This window comes from Saccopteryx leptura, chromosome 2 (genome assembly GCF_036850995.1).
Source record: "Saccopteryx leptura isolate mSacLep1 chromosome 2, mSacLep1_pri_phased_curated, whole genome shotgun sequence".
Classification (NCBI taxonomy): domain Eukaryota; kingdom Metazoa; phylum Chordata; class Mammalia; order Chiroptera; family Emballonuridae; genus Saccopteryx; species Saccopteryx leptura.
Genome location: NC_089504.1, coordinates 353,512,294 through 353,534,739, shown reverse-complemented (window position 1 = coordinate 353,534,739; position 22,446 = coordinate 353,512,294).

Below are 22,446 nucleotides of genomic sequence, written 5' to 3'. Positions count from 1 at the left end.
CATCCACTGTTGGTGGGAATGTAAAGTAGTACAACCATTATGGAAGAAAGTATGGTGGTTCCTCAAAAAACTGAAAATAGAACTACCTTATGACCCAGCAATCCCTCTACTGGGTATATACCCCAAAAACTCAGAAACATTGATACGTAAAGACACATGCAGCCCCATGTTTATTGCAGCATTGTTCACAGTGGCCAGGAGATGGAAACAACCAAAAAGCCCATCAATAGATGACTGGATAAAGAAGATGTGGCACATATACACTATAGAATACTACTCAGCCATAAGAAATGATGACATCGGAACATTTACAGCAAAATGGTGAGATCTTGATAACATGATACGAAGCGAAATAATTAAATCAGAAAAAACCAGGAACTGCATTATTTCATACGTAGGTGGGACATAAAAGTGAAACTAAGAGACATTGATAAGAGTGTGGTGGTTACGGGGGGGAAGGGGGAATGGGAGAGGGAAAGGGGGAGGGGGAGGGCACAAAGAAAACAAGATAGAAGGTGACAGAGGACAATCTGACTTTGGGTGATGGGTATGCAACATAATTGAACGACAAGATAACCTGGACTTGTTATCTTTGAATATATGTATCCTGATTTATTGATGTCACCCCATTAAAAAAATAAAATTTAAAAAAAAATCAATTGCATATTTATACAATAGCAATGTGCAATTAGAGACCAAAATTTTTAAAAATTACAAGAACTGTAAAATATTAAATATATACTTGTGCTTCTCTCATAAAACACAGAATTTAGGCCCTGGCCGGTTGGCTCAGTGGTAGAGCATAGGCCTGGCATGCAGGGCTCCCGGGTTTGATTCCCTGCCAGGGCGCACAGGGGAAGCGCCCATCTGCTTCTCCACCCCTCCCCCCTCTCCTTCCTCTCTGTCTCTCTCTTCCCCTCCCGCAGCCAAGGCTCCATTGGAGCAAAGATGGCCCGGGCGCTGGGGATGGCTCCTTGGCCTCTGCCCCAGGCGCTAGAGTGGCTCTGGTCGCGACAGAGTGACGCCCCGGAGGGGCAGAGCATCGCCTCCTGGTGGGGATAATGTCACCCCTGGTGGGCATGCCAGGTGGATCCCGGTCGGGCGCATGCGGGAGTCTGTCTGACTGTCTCTCCCCGTTTCTAGCTTCAGAAAAATACAAAACAAACAAACAAACAAATAAAAAACACACAGAATTTATATACTAATAGATACTAAATTCTGATTTGAAAAATCAAAGAAGACCTAAATAGACATACAATATTCATGGATTTGAATATTTGATATGGTAAACATGTTAATTCTCTTCAAACTGATCTGTTTACTTAACACAATACTAATCAAAATTCCAGTACATATTTTTGTAGCTTCACCAGATGACTGTAAAATGTCTATGGAAAGGCTAAAGAATTGTAATAGCTCTAATAATTTAGGAAGCGAAGAATAAAGTGGGAGAAGTCATACTACTCAATCTTAAGATTTATTATAAGGGGCTACAATAAACAAAACATTGTTGTATTGCCAAAGGTATGGAGATGTAGTTTAATGGAAGGGAGTAGATAGTCCAGAAATATGGGCACCTGACTTTGACAGACGTGCAAAAGCAACTTAATGAAGAAAGTATAGACCTTTAAACAAATGGTGTTAGAACAATTGATCCTACATATGTAAAAAAATAAACTTTAAACCAAACCTTCAACCTATACAAAAATAAATTCAAAATGGTTAATAAATAAAAAATTCCTAGGAAAAAACTCGGGAGAAAATCTTTGTAACCTAGGGTAAATCAAAAAAGTTCTTAGATGAATAAAAGTATAATTAATCTATTAAAAAATGGTAAATTGGATTATATACTAGGAAACATACTTGAAACCTGTGTGTTTCTATGGACCAATGTCACCCCATTAAATTTAATTTCTAAATAAAAAAAATTTTAACGGTGAATTGGATCTCATAAAAACTATTTTTTTTTTTACTGTGCAGAAAATACTTTTAAAGAATGAAGACAAGTTATCAAATGGAGAAAATATTTTCAAATCACATATTCATAAAAAAACTCATATGAAAAACTTATAATGAAAAATAAAGTTCAACAAATTTGAAAAGAACAACCAAATGGAAAACAGGCAAAGGAGTTAAGCAAAAACCTCATCATAGAGAATATAAGAAAAGCAAATAAGCACATGAGAAGATGTCTAATGTTATTCACCTTAGGAAAATACAAGTTAAAACCAGAATGAAAAATCAATGTACTTGCTATTTAAAAGGCTAAAATTAAAAATAATAATAATAATACTGACAATAAGTACTAATGAGAGTCGAAACAAATGGATCTCTCAGACATTGCTCATGAGAATGCAACATTTCACAGTCAATCTGGAATATAATTATAGTAGTTGCATTCTTATAAATTTAAACTAGCTTTTGACCCAGCAATCCTACTTCTAGGCATTTACGTAGAGAAGTGAAAATGTACATTGACACAATAAACTATATAGTACTGTTTATAGAAGCTCTGTTCATTTTGCAAAACTAGAAGCAACCCATATCCTTCAATGGGAGAATGAGTAAGTATATTGTGATAAACCCATAAAATGAAAACTATTCAGCAATGAAAAAGAATGAACTACTGATACACGCAACAGGTTGGATTACTCCTAAAAGTATTGTGCTGAGTGAAAGAAGTCAGTCTCACAAGGCCAAATATGAGATGTTTCCATTAACAGCACATTCTCAAATAGACAGAACTATCATAAGAGGGAACATCGCTGCATTGTAGGATTGGTTTAAGAGAAGGGTGAAACTATAAAGAGATAATGCAACTGGAAGTGATGGAGCTGTTTTCTGTCCTGTTATGGGCATATAGATACAAATATCCATACATGTATTAAAATTCCTGGAGCTATAGGTCAAAAGAAAATATTGTACTATTGATATTTCAAAAATAACATTAAAAAAACATTAAAATCATCTGAATTCATAGTAGTTGTATTTCTACATCTTCTTTCTGGTGTTTCACAAATGTATGCAAACACCTACTGGTATAAAACCTAAACAGAATTAAACAGGACAAAATAACAACGAAAAGCAAAACAGCAACAACAAAGCATTTATCAGTATTGTTGGAATTCTGTAATGATGGCATGCAGTATCGATCTTGTATTAAAACTTTCTTCTCTTGGGATTATTGTCAAGAAACTTGGTTTCAAGTAACCACTCGACCATCTCCTTCTTTCTTGTTGATATTTTGATTAATAAGTTTTTACTCCGGGATGTTATTTACCGATGACGCCTGAAAACATTTGAGTTTTACAGACTACCCATATGCATAGTAATGCTTGAATTTTCAGGTACTCTCTAAAGATTATCCAAAAGCACTTAATGAAGACTCTGGTTTGTGTCATAAGATATTGCTATTCACACCTGGAGATTTCAGCATGCATACATATTAATAGGCATTAATATTTATGGATGAGCCCCATCATTATTCTAAAGCAGGGAGAAAGCTATGAAGATATTATCTGATGATAGGCCTAAAAAGGATCCAACCCCAAATGTACCTACTTCCCAGGTTTAAGAGCAATGACTTCACTTACAAGGAAAACACAATTTACAAATTGTCCCCATGTCTGACACAACTAGGACTAACCGCTGTTCTTAAAAACATGTGAGTCTTTGAAATCATACACAGGGGTTTATCCTCCACATTGGTGGCTTTTGCTCAGCTGGCTAACAAGTTTATTTCATTATCTCTTCTTGAGATGTTCACGTAAAAGAAACGTACCCGAATCTTGCAAGAAAACACTTGGTTGCCTAATATTTTAAAAGCCAAATCACTATATTTTTACTAGAAGTATATTTTTTGAAAAGCTGATTTTGAGAATTTTATCAAAAGTGTTGTGTTTCTTGTCCTTTTAGTTGAACAAAGAAATATTGTGCTAAGTTATTCATTTCTTTTACAAATCTGTTTGTTTTTGTTAAAAAAAAAAGAAAAAAAAGAAAACACTGTTGAGGGAGGAAGGGCTCAAAGGTCTGACTGAGAAAGTTTGAAAAAGTAACAAACCACAGCTGTAATCCGTTTTTATCAGCTCCCTGAAATGAACTGCAGCACCAGCAAGGAAAAGGAGATATGTGAACAGTCAAGGTCAAATGGTACAAACTTCCTCTCATACCCCCACCCCTGCTGGAGACACAAAAGTCACGTAGGTCTGCAAACAAAGAAGTCAAAGAAAGCAGGCACTAGTCCCATGACAGCTAAAGCTGTACAGGTATAGAAGATGTAAGAAATCTAACTTCGGGGAGCACGTGGTTTTGGTGCTGCCAGTCTCAAGTGCTCTGCCGGCTGCGAATAAATCCTTCCTCCTCTATCACGTTGTCTAGGCCTTTATTATCCTCGGTTTGCTGCTAATTCCTGCTACACTAAGGCCCAGGTTCTGAGAAAGAAAGTCACTGAGTATAATGGTGCTATGGGCTGAATTATATCCTTTATCCCAAGAAATCCTAACTTTCTTTGGAGGTCAGCCATCTTTAAAGAGGTAATTAAAATAAAATAAAAATTTTAGGATGAACCCTAATCCAATATGATTGGTGATCTTATAAATAAAGGAGTTTAAGACACAAACACGCACAGAGTGAAGGCCATGTGAAGTACAGGGGAAAAGGTGATCATCTGCCAGCCAAGCAAAGAGGCCGCAGAAGACTACAGGTCTCTGACCGGGATGTTTTGCTATGGCGGCCCAAGAAAACTCATACAAACGGTGAAGGAAATGGATGCAAACAGGAGCCTGTACAATACACGAATAAGGGAGCAGAGACAAAGATATTTCATAGGCAACAATTAACATAGATCCTGTTGAAGAAATTACAGGTGCTACAGTAGAATAAAACAAAGGGTTCTTGACCTATTTTTCAGAGAGAGGGAGGTGGTAGTGTAAGGGGAGGCTTGTAGGGTAAGTCAGTTGTCTGGCTAAATAAAAGCAATTATTCTGGGCAGTGAAAACAATGTGAACAAACTCCTTGACACAGAGTTTGACCTGAAATAATTGAGAAAATGCTAATGTAGATGGAATTCACTAACCTAGTGGGAAAGCCATGTTTGTGAATAGAGACATAGGGAGATCTACATCAAGCAGAGCATTTAGGATTCCTTTTATTTTTAAAGAAATTCTTTCCTCTTCACCTCCTATAGCCAGTGGCTTGATCAGTATAAGCATCAGCCACAGGTGCTGAGGATAGCTTGGTTGAGTCAAGCATTGGCCCCAAACAGGGATTGCCAGGTGGATCCCATTTGGGCGCATGTGGGAATCTGTCTCTCCCTCTCCCTTTCTCTCACTCAAAAAAAAAAAAAAAAAGACTGAAACAGAACCATATGACAAACTATTCTATAGATTGAGAGCAAACCTTTCCCCAAGGAAATACCCAATTGCAATAATATAAACATTGTTTCCATTATAAATGTGATACACACCAATTTTGGTAACGCTAACATTTTCAAAAGGTAGAAATAATATAAATTCACTCAGCATTTCTACCACCCCAGAGAATAGCTGGTGACAGCCTTACTGTTCTTCTGCCAGTCTCTTCTCTAATGTTGACTTGTTTGGTAGACTGTGGTCCAGCCTCAAGCTGGTATTCTGTCTCCACCGTCAGTCCCCAAAGCCCTCCCCACAGTCAGCGCTCCTGGCAAGCCCGCACCGAAGTCCCACCATAGTCCACGGAGCAGATGCCCGGCCATCTGCTGAAAAGGAACCTCTACTGTGCGGCAGTCAGGCTGTTCATCAAGTTTTAATGTCTTCTTTAAAAGTGCAAGTAACAAAAATAGATTATTCCTATTTCTAATATCCAGAGATAATCACTGTTAACGTCTCAACATTTTTTCTTAATCTTTCTAAATTTTTGTTAGATTGTTCTCTAGAAATATCCCCTGGTTTACATTCCCATCCAGACCAGCCGGGAGGGTCAGTTTTCACTATGGTCCTGTTAAGAGTTATTATCTTTGTAAACATCATTTATTCTTTTTCAGTTTATTTTTTTTTAAATTTTTTTTAAATATTTAAATGAATTTTTTTTATTTTAATTTTATTTTATTTATTCATTTTAGAGAGCAGAGAGAAGGAGAGAGAGAGAGGGGGGGGGGGGAGGAGCTGGAAGCATCAACTCCCATATGTGCCTTGACCAGGCAAGCCCAGGGTTTTGAACTGGCGACCTCAGCATTTCCAGGTCGACGGTTTATCCACTGCGCCACCACAGGTCAAGCTCAGTTCTTTCTCAGTTTAGAAGGTGAAAACACCTGGGTAATATTTTAAAGTCCATTCTATTGGTTGTTATTCAAGTGGAAGTCCTTTTGTTTTTCCTGATGCGTGCTGTTAGTGTTTCCCCTTTGTGGTGTCTGTGTCCTCTGAGCTCTTCAGCACTTTCTAATCCTTACTTCTGTTTCCTAGATCTGTGAGTCTTACATGAAGAATGTTAATTGCATGCCAGTGTTACAGCTTCTTAAAGTGCTTTTTTGATTAACTTTTAATTTGCTTTCAGTGATTTATTATATAAAGAGACATGTAATTTTTCTATACGCAGATACATAAACATTTTAGTGACAGTTGGCCTTTTCTGAACCCCCTTTGGACCCCTGACCACAGTCTAAAATCTACAAAGTATTCACAGATGGGTCTCCTAGATCTTTTCATGGTTTTAAAAAAATTTTTTTTACAGCTAATGCTTCATTTTTGTGAATGTGTTATTGCATAGTAGTAAACGGAAAAAAAAAAAGGTTGACAAAATATTTCAATCTTGAGTACTATAATAGTTTTCTCTTGCTCATCCCCCTCCATTATCTTCCCCTCCCAGAGTCATGAACAATGAGTTCTAAGTACCCACGGGTACACATGCCCATGCCCTCACATACGCACACTGATATACATTATGTAGATAGTAGTACCGTAAATGCCTTCTTTCTCCCCTTGCCTTTTTACTTAATAGCAGTCAGATATATTGCTTTATTACAGGCTATAAATCACTTTTATTCTTTTTCACAGCTGCATAGCATTCCATAGGATGAACATACTATAAATGACTTAGCTATTTCCACATTGAAATGTATTTATATTGTTGTCATTCGATTTTGCTCCCTTTTGTTTCATAATGAACCTTGTTTTATAATGAACCACGTCTTTTGCACTCATGTGTATGCCCTTCATTCAAGCTATTAGAAAACGGGAGTTGTTGTGTCAAATGGACTACATGCTTTTGATTTTGAGACACGATGCCTTTTGCCCTCCAGGGAGCTTAGAACAGGTATAGTTCCACTCTTGGAGTCAGTTCTCTGGGCTACTTTGCGTATTGCCAAACAAAGTGATTTTCAATTTGATGAGTGAGAAGTAATATCTCCTTGTCGATTGAATCAGAATTGTCCTGATTGTGAATGAATTTAAATGCCTTCTGCATTATTTGTGTAAATTCCTTTTAGGTAATCATTCGCGGACGTAGAGCAGTTTTCTGTTGTAATAATTGTGCTACAGAGCAAACAACCACGAAACCTCGGTGGCTTCAAGGAATAATCACTTATTTAGCTCACAGTTCTGGGTTGGCGGGTGATGATTCTCGTCTAGGTTTACTTAGGCACCTGCAGTCACTTGCATGTTGAAGGGCTGGCTGCCTGTCACCTGCTCAGGGACGTCACTGACTATGATGACAAGTTTGACTCAGGTCTGCTCATTACGTCTCACCCTCCAGAAGGCTTTCCCAGGCATGTTTTCATGGAGAAATCAGACAGGAGAATGGGAGCTTGTAAATCACTTTTCAGGCCTCTAGTTAAGTCATGTTTGCTAACATCGCATTGATCGAAGTAAATTGTGTGACTGGGCCCGGAAACAGGGCAGGGGGCCAGCAGTCTGGATGCAGATGGCCTTGCCTTTGTTCTCAAGATAGAGCTGAAGCTCAGCTAGCTTCTGATAAAACCTTTTCTTTTCCTTTCTATTGCATTTATTGGGGTGATATTAATAAATGGCATAGGCTTCACATATACAGCTCTATAATACACCATCTGTATATTGTACTGTGAGTCCACCACCCCAAGTCAAAGTCTCCTTCCATCACCATTGATCCCCTTTACCCTCTGCTACCTCCCCCACCCCCTTTCCCTCTGGCGAGTCCACCACCCCAAGTCAAAGTCTCCTTCCATTATCACTGATCCCCCCTTACCCTCCGCTACCTCCCCCACCCCCTTTCCCTCTGGCGAGCCCACCACCCCAAGTCAAAGTCTCCTTCCATCACCACTGATCCCCCCTTACCCTCCGCTACCTCCCCCACCCCCTTTCCCTCTGGCGAGTCCACCACCCCAAGTCAAAGTCTCCTTCCATCACCACTGATCCCCCCTTACCCTCCTCTACCTCCCCCACCCCCTTTCCCTCTGGCGATCACCAGACTGTTGTTTGGAAGTATCACCAAGTTTAGGTGTAATAGATTTATTTTTCTTACTATAAACATTTTTATTGTTCTGTCTTTTCTCTCTCTTTCTTTTCTTTCAAAGCATACACCTTTGGTTTTGTTTCCAAGATGGATCCTCTATTCCATTTTTGTCTTGTTTGTTATTATGATGCTCTGATCTTTGACACTCAGATAACAGCATGACTGTATCATATTCAGAATATATTTCCATATTAAAAACACCAGCCAATGGCTTTGAAACTTGTGCTCGCATGGTCCTATTATTAGGGCCCGTATGTATCACCGTTTTATTTATTGCCTAAGTTAAACACACACCATATTGAATGGGGCAGGTTTCTAACTAAATTACCCTGTCAGAATGTGGCTGGAGACCCTGCCTTTATTGACTCACTTCCCTGCTCCATAAAGTAATACAGTTATACACCAATAAAATGACAGAATAACAGATGGAAAATCTATTAGTGAGAACATCAGAGACCGGAATGCTGGTGCCAGGGGTGCGATGGTGCCAATCCTGCCTTCAGACCAATCCCGGGGAAAATGGGATTCCAAATGCACATCTCAGCCAGAGTGCTGGGGGTAGGACAAGTCAGGGATTTATATTCAAAAGTGGGAGGAAAATCAGAACATATTCCAGCAACTTAACAGGGGCTGCAGCTTCGTTGATGGCCCTGTTGAAATGGAATAGCTCTGAGTGTGAGGAGCAGCCCACCCACAAGGAAGTAAGGCAGATAGACGGGCAGGACTGTGAGCAAAGTTGAGCAGCGATGTTTAGAGAGAGACGTTGGAGTCCCACAGAGCTACGAAGCAACCCAATCCCCATCTTGTAGCAGCTGGGTGACCCTGGGCAATACCTGACCCATGTATATTAGGAAGTGAAGAGGCTAGAATTTTTACTCATATCCCTGAATTCTATTTAAAAGGTGACGTGTAGTCCTGGTTTACTATACAGTTTTTAAAAGTCTGAAATTGTAGTAGAATTTTTAGGATTTGAGGTACACCATCAAAATTAGGCTTATAAGTAAGGCTCATAGATAATTTTTCTTAAAATTATATTTCTATTTGTTTGGTGTAATGAAATGTCGGTGACGATGTACAAATATATTTATAGTGATCTGTTGACTGTGCTTTTCACTGCAAATGAGAACAACTCAATCAAGAAAGAATTTTATTGATGAAGCAAAGGGCATTCTAAAGAGGGTTCTGGATTCTTACCAAGTCAACGCAATGCTCAGGAAAAAGACTCCCCTGCCCCTGCCCCCCAGTATAAAGAACCTTCATTTACTATCATGCTATCAGAATGGGAAATGTTGGATATTTTTTTTGTTTGTTTGCATGAATGAATACACACATGACTTGCTAAATCTGTACAGTCTGTGTGGCCCAGCAGAGCTGTGACAGCTGAGGACTGGATGGTTCTGATTTGAATAATTTCCCATTACTTGTATTTCAAAGAGAAGCTAAACGTCAGATGACCTGTAGCTCCTGAGTATAGGGATTGTTCCAGACAGATGTACTGCACTCTTGCCAATAGACGTCTCTCTTGGCAGATCTATCCACATAAAATGTGAGCATTGGTGAGACAAATTTTGAAGTTATCTACAGTTCTCGTAACTGTAAAAACCTTTACAAATCAGGATTAGTAATTTGATAGCGGAAATGTGAAAATACCCCTCTCTGGGGCTGTGCCTTCTTGCAAACCTAACTAACTATTGTCGTATTTGGCATGTGGACATTATCGTAGCCTCTGATACTCCCATCGACACATTTATTAAACTTGTCTTCCCCAGAATGTTAATGTTTCTGCAAATCTTCACCATCTGTTGTGTCATCTAATTGCAAATATGGAGCGAATGTAATTCATGGCTTTATCATAATAAATGTTGATAAATGATTTAAATGCATTTGAACGTTCTTTATTCAAAGCATTATGGATGGTTCCGCCTTTCCTTTTCCTCCTAGGGACAGCGGAGCTGTCCCTTCTCAGTACTCTGTGTCACAGAGGGGTTTTCTTGAAAAAGACATGCTCTATTCTAGGCCGGCTAGACTGCCTCCCAGTGTAACTGACAGTAAATGAGATGCCATTAGGTTAAACCCGACCTGCCTTCTCCGAAACATGAATAATTGAAATTCTGCACATGCATATTTATCTCTTCCTCTCTGCCTGTCAGTCACTCATCAGTGGCCACTGTGCCCAACATATCTGCCTGAGACTCAGATGAATTATTTGGTCTTCATCTCACCCCCTTTATTTCAATATGTAAGTGGATTTTACACTGCTTTTTTTTTTATCTATTTATCATCTATCTATCTATCTATCTATCTATCTAACAATCTAAATTTCTCTCTCTATATAATTATATTATGTATATATATATATATATATATATATACATAAATAAATTTCTTACTAGTCCAATAAAAAGTGAGCTTTAAGTTAGTTGTCAAAATATGTCCATGGTGCTATTATTAAATCACAGGTTATATTTTCTACACTTCTGTACTTGGTTTGATATTTCTGACATATAATAGGTAGGGAATACATTTAAAAAAAAAAAAAGGAGTGTTTCCATGAAGTGTGCATTTCATTGAGAAGTAAGTGGAGAGGAAGTCTAAACCTTTAAGAGAAAAATTGAACCATAGCTGGGTGGCGCTACTAAGCCCTTTTGCAATTCACACAGAATTCCTGAGTCACCTTCTGCTGTTCTTGTTTTGTTTTTTTTTTTTGTTTTTGTTTTTTTGTATTTTTCTGAAGCTGGAAACGGGGAGAGACAGTCAGAGAGACTCCCGCATGCGCCCGACCAGAATCCACCTGGCATGCCCACCAGGGGCGATGCTCTGCCCACCAAGGGGCGATGCTCTGCCCCTCCGGGGCATCGCTCTGCCGAGACCAGAGCCACTCTAGTGCCTGAGGCAGAGGCCACAGAGCCATCCCCAGCGCCCGGGCCATCTTTGCTCCAATGGAGCCTCGGCTGCGGGAGAGGAAGAGAGAGACAGAGAGGAAGGGGGAGGGTGGAGAAGCAAATGGGCGCTTCTCCTATGTGCCCTGGCCGGGAATCGAACCCAGGTCCCCCGCACGCCAGGCCGACGCTCTACCGCTGAGCCAACCGGCCAGGGCTGTGTTCTTAGGTTTTAAGCAGTGTTGGTTTGAATGGACTGCCGTAGGTCCTCTGATGTCACAGTTGAAGCTACATCAAGGGCCATCCCATCTGGGTTATATCACTGTAGTGCCCTTTATTCATTGTTTCTTTTCTAGCCATTTCAGTTACCCACAGTCAAACATGGCATGGAAATGTGATATTAAGTGAATAATTCCTGAATGAAAGATTCAGGCATTTTAAGTTGCCCACTGTTCTGAGCAATGTGATGAAATCTTGTGCCATGTGGTTCTGTCTCGATGGGACATGAATCATTCCTTTGTCGTGTGTCCACACTGTACATACTCCCCACCTTTTGTCACTTAGTAGGTCAGCTCAACTGCTTTGGTATTACAGTGTGCTCAGATGACCCTTATTTTACCTAATAGTAGCCCCAAAGCCAATACAATGCTGACAATTCAGATATGCCAGAGAGAAGCCTTAAAATGCCTTCTTTAATTGAAAAGGTGAAAATTTTCTACTTTAGCAAAGAAAAAATTTATATGCAGAGGTTGCTAAGCTCTCTGGTGAGAATGGGTTTCCTGTCCATGAGATTGTGAAGAAGAGAAACGCATGCCCATTTTGCTGTCGCTCCTCAAACTACAGGAGTTACAGCCACTGTGTGTGATAAGTGATTAGTTAAGATGGAAAAGGCATTAACTTTGTGGGTAGAAGACATAAACAGGCCCTAGCTGGTGGCTCAGTGAATAGAGCATCAGCCTGGCCTATAATGACCTGGTTTCGATCCCCAGTCAGCACACAGGAGAAACAAAACCATCTGCTTCTCTCCCCTTCCCTCTCCCCTTTCTCTCTCTTCTCCTCCCACAGCCAATGGCTTGGTTGGTTCCAGCGTGACCCCAGGTGCTGAGAATAGCTCAATTGTTCCAAGCGCATCAGCCTCAGGTGCTAAAAATAGCTTGGTGCTCGAGTATCATCCCTAGACAGGGCTTGCCAGGTGGATCCCTCATGGGATCCTCATGTGGGAGTCTGTCTCACTATCTCCCCTTCTTTCACATCAAAAAAAGACATTAACAGAAATTGTATTCTGATTGACTGCCATATATGGCACCAGAAAGCATTGAGCCCATATGAAGACTTCACCAAAGGATCCCTTGAAATAAGTGACCCCAAGCCATTTGCTGCCAGTAAAGGGTGGTGACAAGATTCAGGAATAGAATTCACGTTTCATTGTCTCCCATCATCACAAGAAGAAGGGTGTGTACCGCACAATAAGATATTTTGAGAGTCCACATTCACTTAACTTTTATTACCTTCTATTGGTATAATTGTTCTATTTTGTTATTAATATTATTGATCTCTTACTGTGCCTAACGTAGAAATTAAATTTTATGATAGGCATGTGTGTAAAGAAAACAATATAGTATATACAGAGTTCAGTACTATCCATGGTGTCAGCATCCCCTGGCGGTCCTGGAATTCACCCCTATAAATAAGGGGGAACAACTGTACAGTCAGTCACCAGGCCTGTAGGTCTCTGGGTTCCACTTAGAACTTCTGTGCCAGCATCTCAGAAGTAATGACGCTCTATCAGGTTGCTATCCTGTTTTATTCCCTCAAGTGTGAACAGTCAGTAGTGGGATTGTGCTTTTCCTCTCTGTGTTCCAAGGAGCTGGTGTAGGAGTGACGTGTGGGAGAATGAACAAGAAGTGCTTGTTGACTTACTGCATTACATTAGTGTAGCACAGTGAATGTATGTTGAATGAATAAATAAATAGAAAATGTCTCTGATGAGAAAAGGCTAAATTTTCCAAGTGAGATTTTTTTTTAAAACAGCTAAAAGCTAAGAAAATGTCAGTTCATCTCACCACAGTGTATACACCACAGTGTATAGTAACTAGTTATCTATTGAAAAAAACTGCTGCAGAAATGGTAAGAAGGGAACACTTTTAACGTTGATGGATTTCTTGCCAATGTCTTCACTTGGAGGATGTGTCAGTTGCTTCCTGTGAGTATAATGATGTCCTGCTCTGAAAGGCACTGTAAAAAGTGATGGTAAAGGCCCTTTGGAGGTGTTTGTGATTCTGAGGCTCATAGTTGAGACCCTTAACTCCCCAGCAAATAAATCTACCATATTTAATTGTATTTTCTTTCAATTTTGAAAACATCCCATTTGAAACAGTCCACGTCTGTTGAATCATCTAGATAATTTCAGATAAAAATGTATGTATAGAACCCACAGCATCTTCCGATCAGATTTTTTTTAAAAAGATCTGTAAGACTGGTAGAAAGGGGAGATGAATAGAAAACCTTTAACCAAATAGCTTAGCATTCAAATGCAAGTGTGGTTTATTGCAGTTATGATGCATGAGTATAGAATCTAGTTGACCTAGATCATTATTTTTCTAATTCTTCTACTAAGGTACTTTGTTTCATTTAAATATTTTTGCTAATGATACTTAATAGTCATACTTTCATAGAGAGTTCTTTGAAAAAAGCAGAATGAAGGAGCTTGCTCTCTCCTGAGTGAGTTCTATAGAATCAGCACCCACATCTCCAACCCTAAGCAAAGCTTATATTCCGATAATTGAATCACACACCAAGTGGCCAGTTCTCAATAGAACTGAGTGCTCCTTAACCAGCTCTGTTCTCAGCTAGAGACTTAGTCCTTTTTCATCCGTTCTTACATGGCTCTGTCTTGCAACCCAGTCATTCTATTGTTTACTCTGAGTTAGAAGTTGTTAAGTATGGAGCTAAGAAATGATGGAGGAGGTTTTCTCCTCTTGTTTTTAACCTTAGAGATGATGAACTGCAGTCAGAGAATCTTTCCAAAATGCAATTCTGCTAGCATCCTTCAAATACTCCTGCAATGGTCCATAAAGAGGTTTATTAAAAAACCGAGGCACCTTCTCTGAGCTCCCATAGGCTGCTGAAGAATTATGTGCTTGCTTCAGGATTGGACCAATTGTCTTATCTTCAAACCAGGTGAGTTTAATTTTCTTCTTTGTGGATGTGTCATAAAGAAAAGTATTATGATGACACTAAGTTTTAGAAAAAGGGATTTCATGACATTTAGTGGCTGCAGAAGAGGAACACACTGAAAACTTTGAGATCACACAGGTTGGAAATACGTACATAACTGACATTCTGCTACCCTGAGCAGCTGTAATTGCATGGTCGCATTTGTGTTTATACTCTGTTGATGCTAAATCTGGCCAAAGATGAGCACTTTTCACCACTAAAATGTCTCTGCCATTTTAAACTCCATGCTCATTTTGTGGCCAGAATGCCCTGATCAAAATGCTCATTTTTTTTTTTTTTCGTTTTTTTTTTTCTGAAGCTGGAAACAGGGAGGCAGTCAGACAGACTCCCGCATGAGCCCAACTGGTATCCACCCGGCACGCCCACCAGGGGGCAATGCTCTGCCCATCCGGGGCATCGCTCTGTTGCGACCAGAGCCACTCTAGTGCCTGAGGCAGAGGCCGTGGGGCCATCCCCAGCGCCCGGGCAAACTTTGCTCCAATGGAGCCTTGGCTGCGGGAGGGGAAGAGAGAGACAGAGAGGAAGGAGAGGGGGAGGGGTGGAGAAGCAGATGGGCGCCTCTCCTGTGTGCCCTGGCCGGGAATCGAACCCGGGACTCCTGCACGCCAGGCCGACGCTCTACCACTGAGCCAACCGGCCAGGGCCAAAATGCTCATTTTAAAAAAATTTTTTCCGTTTCTTTGAGAGAAAAAGAAGGAGAGAGAGAAAAGCATCAGCTCATTGTTCCCCTTGGTTGTTCCATTTAGTTGTGTCCTCCCTGGTTGATTCTCCTATGGGCCCTGAACCGGGATTGAACCTGTGACCGCTGTATACCAGGACAATGTTTTACCCACTGAACTAAACTGCTATGTCCAAAATGCTCAATCTTTTTATGGTGACATAGGAAGATGGCAAAAAAATTGCTAAATTGCTAAAGTGCAATAGATTTTCAAGCTGTTATTCCTTGTTTTAAAATGGCTATTAACTAGGTATATTTAATAATACAGTAATACCTTGGTTTTCATTGACTTCGGTTATTGTCGGTTTCAGTTTTCATTGATTTTTCCATGAAAACCTTGTCTCAGTTTTCGTAGGTTGCCTCGGATTTTGTGGGCATGCCCACGAGACCTCGCTGCTAATTTTGTGAGAACAAAGGGCGACCCACACACGTTCTGCTCAGTGTGGCGTTGTTTCTTGTAGTGTGAGCATCATCCTACGTGTCTAGCCAAACAATTCCATTGCTTTCCAGTGTTTTTGTGCTTTTTTTTTTTATTGATTGTGAGTGCTAATACTACAATTACATGTAAGTGATTACTGCGTAAACAGTATTCGGTGTGATGTGTCTATTTTGCGTTGTTTTCAGTTTCAAAATGATTCATTTGGAAATAATTCCCTCAGTTTTCATCGGTTTCGGATTTCACTTATTGTTTTCCGACGGATTATCAATGAAAACCGAGGTATCACTGTATTCAGGTCACTTGTTATAGTGCCATTTCAATTAGTCTACATTTAGGCCCTGGTACATTTTACCCATAACTTTTCCGAAGTACTTTTTTATTGCACTTTCCGAGAATTTTGTGTCTATATGTCCTGTGGCTTGCCCTTTACTTCCAATCTTATTTTGTCTCCTGGAGGCTGTTGGATGCAGCTTGTGTAAAAGGGGGACGGGACTAGATTCTAAAACGTGTTTGGGACACGGCAGGGAGAGTTGGGAGGAAAACTATTTGCACACGACAGATTTCCAGATACTTTTTGCTGCTAGCGATACGTAATAGGTATTGAACATTTTGGCATATCATGTATTTTTGTAACCCTAAAAGGGCTTCCTTGAAAGTTTAAACAAACTTGACCGAAACACAGGACAAAAACACTGGCACTAGAATGTTGAATGGCACCATATGCGTGAAATTTTATATTTCAGGGTCATGTGAGCTTTTAATGTTGTCATATTAAACGCTTAAGTCAAATTAAGCACACCTGCCATTGGTAGCACAGCCATAATTTTTAATGTTGGTAATATCAAAATTGGCCATTCGAAATCAAGTCATGCCAAGGTTTTGACACACTTGTCTTAAGGCGTTAATGAAACACTTCCAAACACTGATAAGATTCTCAGATATTTGTTGCATGAGTTTTGTTTAGTTGTGTGTATTTATTTCAGTTATAAAGAACTTTTCAAAAATCATGCAAAATGGATTGAACTTGCTGAAGATAAAGACTGAAACAATCACTGCAGCTTTTCTAATAGCTTATTGTACTAGTTTATATGCCAGCCTTGCCTGTGCTGTGCACATTCTGATTCTATTCAAGTAAAAAGTTGAACTGCAACTAGAAAAGTAAAAAGAATTGGATATGATGCATAGATTGCATTACAACTAGGTAGACTTTCTAACATTCCTCTTCCCAACCAGGAAAACACTTCAGTTCTTGCTGCACATTGATGACAGCCAGTATTTTCTGAGAGTAGGTAAAACCGCAATCCAAGAACCGTACTTTTCTGCTTTACCTGCGACCACATGGGAAAAGGTGGGGGGAAATATTTAAAAATCTAAAAAGGGCAGAAGACAACTCTCTGGAGCTTATGCTCTGAATTTATCACCAACATCATTAAAAACTCAAGCTAAGTTAAGAATTTAGCAAAAATTTTCTTTATACAATTTAGGTGTAAGCAGGAATTCCACGAAAACAAAACCTCAGTGCCTTGTCTCAGCTGACATCATCTTTTTCAGGTATCTATATATCTGAGACTTAAAATAATTAATACAGAGCAAAGATTAAATGGGAACTCTTGAGACCCTTCTATGTGGAAACTTTTTTGTGTGTGTGACAGAGATAGAGGGACAGATAGGGACAGACAGACAGGAAGGGAGAGGGATGAGAAGCATCAATTTTTAGTTGCAGCACCTTAGTTGTTCATTGATTGCTTTCTCATATGTGCCTTGATGGGGGGGGGGGGTACTACCGCAGACCGAGTGACCCCTTGCTCAAGCCAGCGACCTTGGGCTCAAGCTGGTGAGCCTTGCTCAAACCAAAACCAAGTGAACCCAAGCTCAAATTGGCAAGCTCCGGGTTTTGAACCTGGGTCCTCTGTGTCCCAGTCTGATGCTCTATCCACTGCGCCACCACCTGGTCAGGCTTTGTGGAAACATTTTTTTTTTTTTGTATTTTTCTGAAGCTGGAAACGGGGAGAGACAGTCAGACAGACTCCCGCACGCGCCCGACCGGGATCCACCCGGCACGCCCACCAGGGGCGAAGCTCTGCCCACCAGGGGGCGATGCTCCTCTGGTGGGCAGAGCTCTGCCATGACCAGAGCCACTCCAGCGCCTGGGGCAGAGGCCAAGGAGCCATCCCCAGCGCCCGGGCCATCCTTGCTCCAATGGAGCCTCGGCTGCGGGAAGGGAAGAGAGAGACAGAGAGGAAGGAGGGGGTGGGGGTGGAGAAGCAAATGGGCGCTTTTCCTATGTGCCCTGGCCGGGAATCGAACCCGGGTCCCCTGCACGCCAGGCCGACGCTCTACCGCTGAGCCAACCAGCCAGGGCCCTGTGGAAACATTTTTTAAGTCACCACTGACAAAGAGTTTGTACCAGTTCATCACTGAGAAAGAACTGAGAGGATATCTTTCCTGTAGATAGCTATATATCCTTATATGAATGTCAATTTGGGAGCTTTCTATTGGCTTCCACTGCATTCAGCTGAATAATTTCAAAGAGCAATTGTTTTCATGTAAAAAATCTAAATAGTTCTATCAGTTTGGCAACTCTAATATATTTATATAAATATTTATTGAGCCACTCCCAAGTACTTGCACAAGTGGAGAAAAAAGTTTGTTTGCTTCTTTTTTGTAAAAAAGCCATTTTTTTGTACTTCTTGCAGATACTTTTCTGGCATATAAGTGTCAGTTGTTATTATCAAAAACTGTTCTGAAGGACTGTGAAAATTATTTAAAGACCAGTATCTGTTAGAGGAGCAAAGGCTAGGAAATTAGTAGGAAGCGATTCACAAGAGTTTTGGGTTCTTTCTTTTGAAATAAAGAGAGAGATTTCAATCATTAAGTATTAAAAATAAAAAAATAACTATAAATTGTCAAGAAATAAAACAGCTTATGACATGTTACTATATCAGATCTCTTATTCTCTTTGTGTATTTTTATTTATTTTTAATATGCATAAGGTACCTCTCTCCACTCTCCACATATTATTCATTCTCACTTCCCTTCTGTCCAACCAGTAACCTCTATTATACCTTCCAGGGATGCTCCTGAAAAAACTCTTAGTCACACAATTTTCTTGGCTTTAGTGTTCTTGATAAAAATAAGTGATTACTATATCTACCTATATAACAATCTAGGCTTATAGTAAGAATTAAATAAGCTAACACATGTAAAATGCTTACAGCAATGTTTGAAACATATTTTATTGTCAAAAAATTTAGTTACCTAGTAGGGTATTAGCTACCAAGAATAGTATTTACAAAATATATATTATATATATTATTCTTTAAATGTGTTTTAAGTTAGATTAGGTTGAGCGCTACAGAATGGCTGAGAGCTGATCTTATTTGATCAATAAAAAACGCAATTTTATATAATTCAACCTACTCTACAATGGTTTCATTTGTGTATGTATTTGCATTGCATATAACTTTTCAAATGATAATCATTTTTGAAATAAATTATTATATCTGCATTATTAATATTTATTGCTTGACAGAATTCTATTTTATCATCAAATAGGCATTTATTTAGGCTCTTTTGACCGAGGCTTACTATGTTGCTTCCATATTTGCAGCATTATAAATGGTGTAGGAACTTACATGTCTGTATATGCTTCCTGAACCATAAGTTAGTTCATATAAACTAAAACCTAAAAGTGGAATTCTTAGGTTGAATGGTATGCACATCTTTCACATGAATAACAATGGCAAATGATTTGCCAGTGTGGTAGAACCAATCTACATCTTTAGGAATGTGTTGGTAGCTCCCATCCTCAAAAACAGGAGGGTTATCTCTTTTGCAAACCAAGTAACTCTGAGTTAGTCCACTTTGTGTTTGCATTTCCCTGATTGTTAGTGAGCTCGAATAGACTTTTATAAATTTATTTTCCATTTGGGTTTTTCCTCAATGAATATTTTGTTTCATTGCAGTTTAAATTAGGATTATTTTTATTTACCTCTCTGCAGGTTCTCGAATTCTTTCTTTGGTTATGTTGAATCTACTGATAAGCCTGTCAGAACTATGCTATACTTTGTTATTTAATTCTGGTGTTTTCACTGTGTTTGTTTTAATAGTTTCAATCTCTCTGTTGAAATTATGCATTTCATTTAGCATGTTTTCCAGCTTTCTTATTAGAAATTTTAATATTTTAATCATAATGACTTTCAATAGCAGAAATAGGCGGGTATAGTTTTTATAATCCCTTTGATTCTTGGTTGTATTTATTCTTGCCTTTTTGAAAACCAGTCATTTTAAGTAGGACAGTAGAGACTGAGGTAAATGTGACTTATACTTAGAAATAGGCATACCTGTCTTTGTGCTAGACCTTTGGTAGGCCTTTGGTATGGGACTTGAACTAATCTAGGAGTTGGGGTGAGTTACAAATCTGTGGTTTCTGTAATTACTTTCAGTTGACAGGCTCCAAAACCCTTCAGGAGTTCTTTGTGTTTAGGGTGGGGGCTGGTTTGTCAGAAGGATTTTTTTCAGTGGCTTCTTTATCCTCAGATTTAGGTCACCCATTTGAACTATGCTTCAGAGAGGTTATTTCTCTTGTATTTGACTTGTTTGATGTTTGTTCTTCAGTGGCTGGGAGTGGGAGATGTTTTTATCTGTCCAATTATGCTTCAGTCTTAGACCGTCATCATATCTTACATCTCAGGGGTGTGACCATCCCAGGGCCCCTGCTCCTCTGTGGCACATGCCTGACATCAGCCCATATCCCTGCCCCTCTCAGGGGTGTGACCATTCCAGGGCCCCTGCTCCTCTGTGGCACATGCCTGACATCAGCACATATCCCTGCCTCTCTCAGCAGTGTGACCACCCAGGGCCCCTGCTCCTCTGCTGGCACATGCCTGACATCAGCACATATCCCTGCCCCTCTCAGGGGTGTGACCATCCCAGGGCCCCCGCTCCTCTGTGGCACATGCCTGACATCAGCACGTATTTCTTCTCCTCTCAGGGGCAGAGAGCAGTCCCTGGGCCCCCAACCCCATCCCCTTTTCCTGGCTGCAGTAGGTCCTCACCAATGCCCTACTCTGACCATGTCTGTCACTTATTTGACAAGTGAGGCCCTTGTTTTATAGGAGATTTAGGGAAGAATAATCCCAATGGAAGTAATTTCATGCCTTCATACGGTGGCTGTTTACCTCTCTAAGGTATGCAATGTTAAAAACAAGACAAAACCAAAACCAAAAGAAAAATAGCAAAACTTTCTTTGAACTTTTCTAATCACTGTAGTGTGTTGAGTCCATGTAGAAAAGCCTGCAAGAGCATGCGGACCCCTATGTCTGCCACTCCTGTCGGCGTCACCCCCTTGCTGGTGTTCCCGTAGTATTCATGAATATGCCTTCCTGAACTATTCTTACACTTGTTCCCTCATTCTCCCCAAATAAGCCAGAACTTATGGGCCATCTTTCCTGCAGGGACCTGTCTTGTCTTCCATCTTAGGCCAGTTCATTGCCCACAACCTCAGCTCTCTAATGAGTTCAAGACAAAGCATGAAGCTGTTATGTGTCCCGCACTTTATTGTTGTTTTAGTACAACATTTCTTTCAGTTCCCTACATCCCTGATTGAGAACTGAATAAAACTAATTTCAGATCACAAACTACTCCCATGTATGACCCTAAAGAAAGAGTTTGGTTACTGAGGACTTGCTTAAGTCATAAAAAGGATTGTCAATTGCAGAAAATTGGGACCTCATTGACTATAGTAGCCATTAAGACCCAGGAACTCTTTTATTTTCCTCCCACACTGGCTTCTAAAGGTTTTGTATGGCTTTTAGACTGTCCAGAGTGAGTAATTTACTGCCTACAATAGTTCATGTCTTAGTTAATGCACATATACTTATTGATTAAATAGTAATTTACTTTAGGAAATAAAAGTTCTTTTTGAGCTACAATGGTATGTAAATAGAAAGAATTGATCTTTGAGTTCCACTCACCTTTACTATCAGCCAAAGGCCATCCATGTGTTGAATAACAATAGAATCAAAAGGATATGTAAGGTCACCAAGGCCCTGGTAAAGAACTTATAAAAAGTACCTTAAGAGCCTGACCATGTGGTGGTGCAGTGGATGGAGTGTTGGACAGGGACACAGAGGACCCAGGTTTGAGACCCCGAGGTCGCCAGCTTGAGCGTGGTTTGAGCAAGACTCATTAGCTTGAGCCTAGCGTGGCTGGCTTGAGCAAGGGGTCACTCAGTCTGCTGTAGCCTCCCCGGCCCCCGTCAAGGCACATGCGAGAGAGCAATCAATGAACAACTAAGATGCTACAACAAAGAGTTGATGCTTCTTGTCTCTCCCTTCCTGTCTGTCTGTCCCTATCTGTCTCTCTCTCTGTCTCTCTGTCTCTGTCACACACACACACACACACACACACATACACACACAAATACCATGAGAAAGTACCTTGGTAAATTCGAAAGCATAAATGCCCTGGTATATTGTTGACATTGCCTAGAGAAGGCACAGAGATATGGCTTATCTTGATCTAAAAGGACTATAAAGAAGACAGAATACCAATGTATGACTGTACATTCTATAGCCTCTTGTGACACCAAATATACACTTGATTGTAGCCAAAAGGCCGAAGTGATTGTGACCTGAAATATAAAACTGTTTGTGGTACCACAGGGAATTTGGGGATAAGTATTGTATTTGTGGTCCTATTACAATAACTGG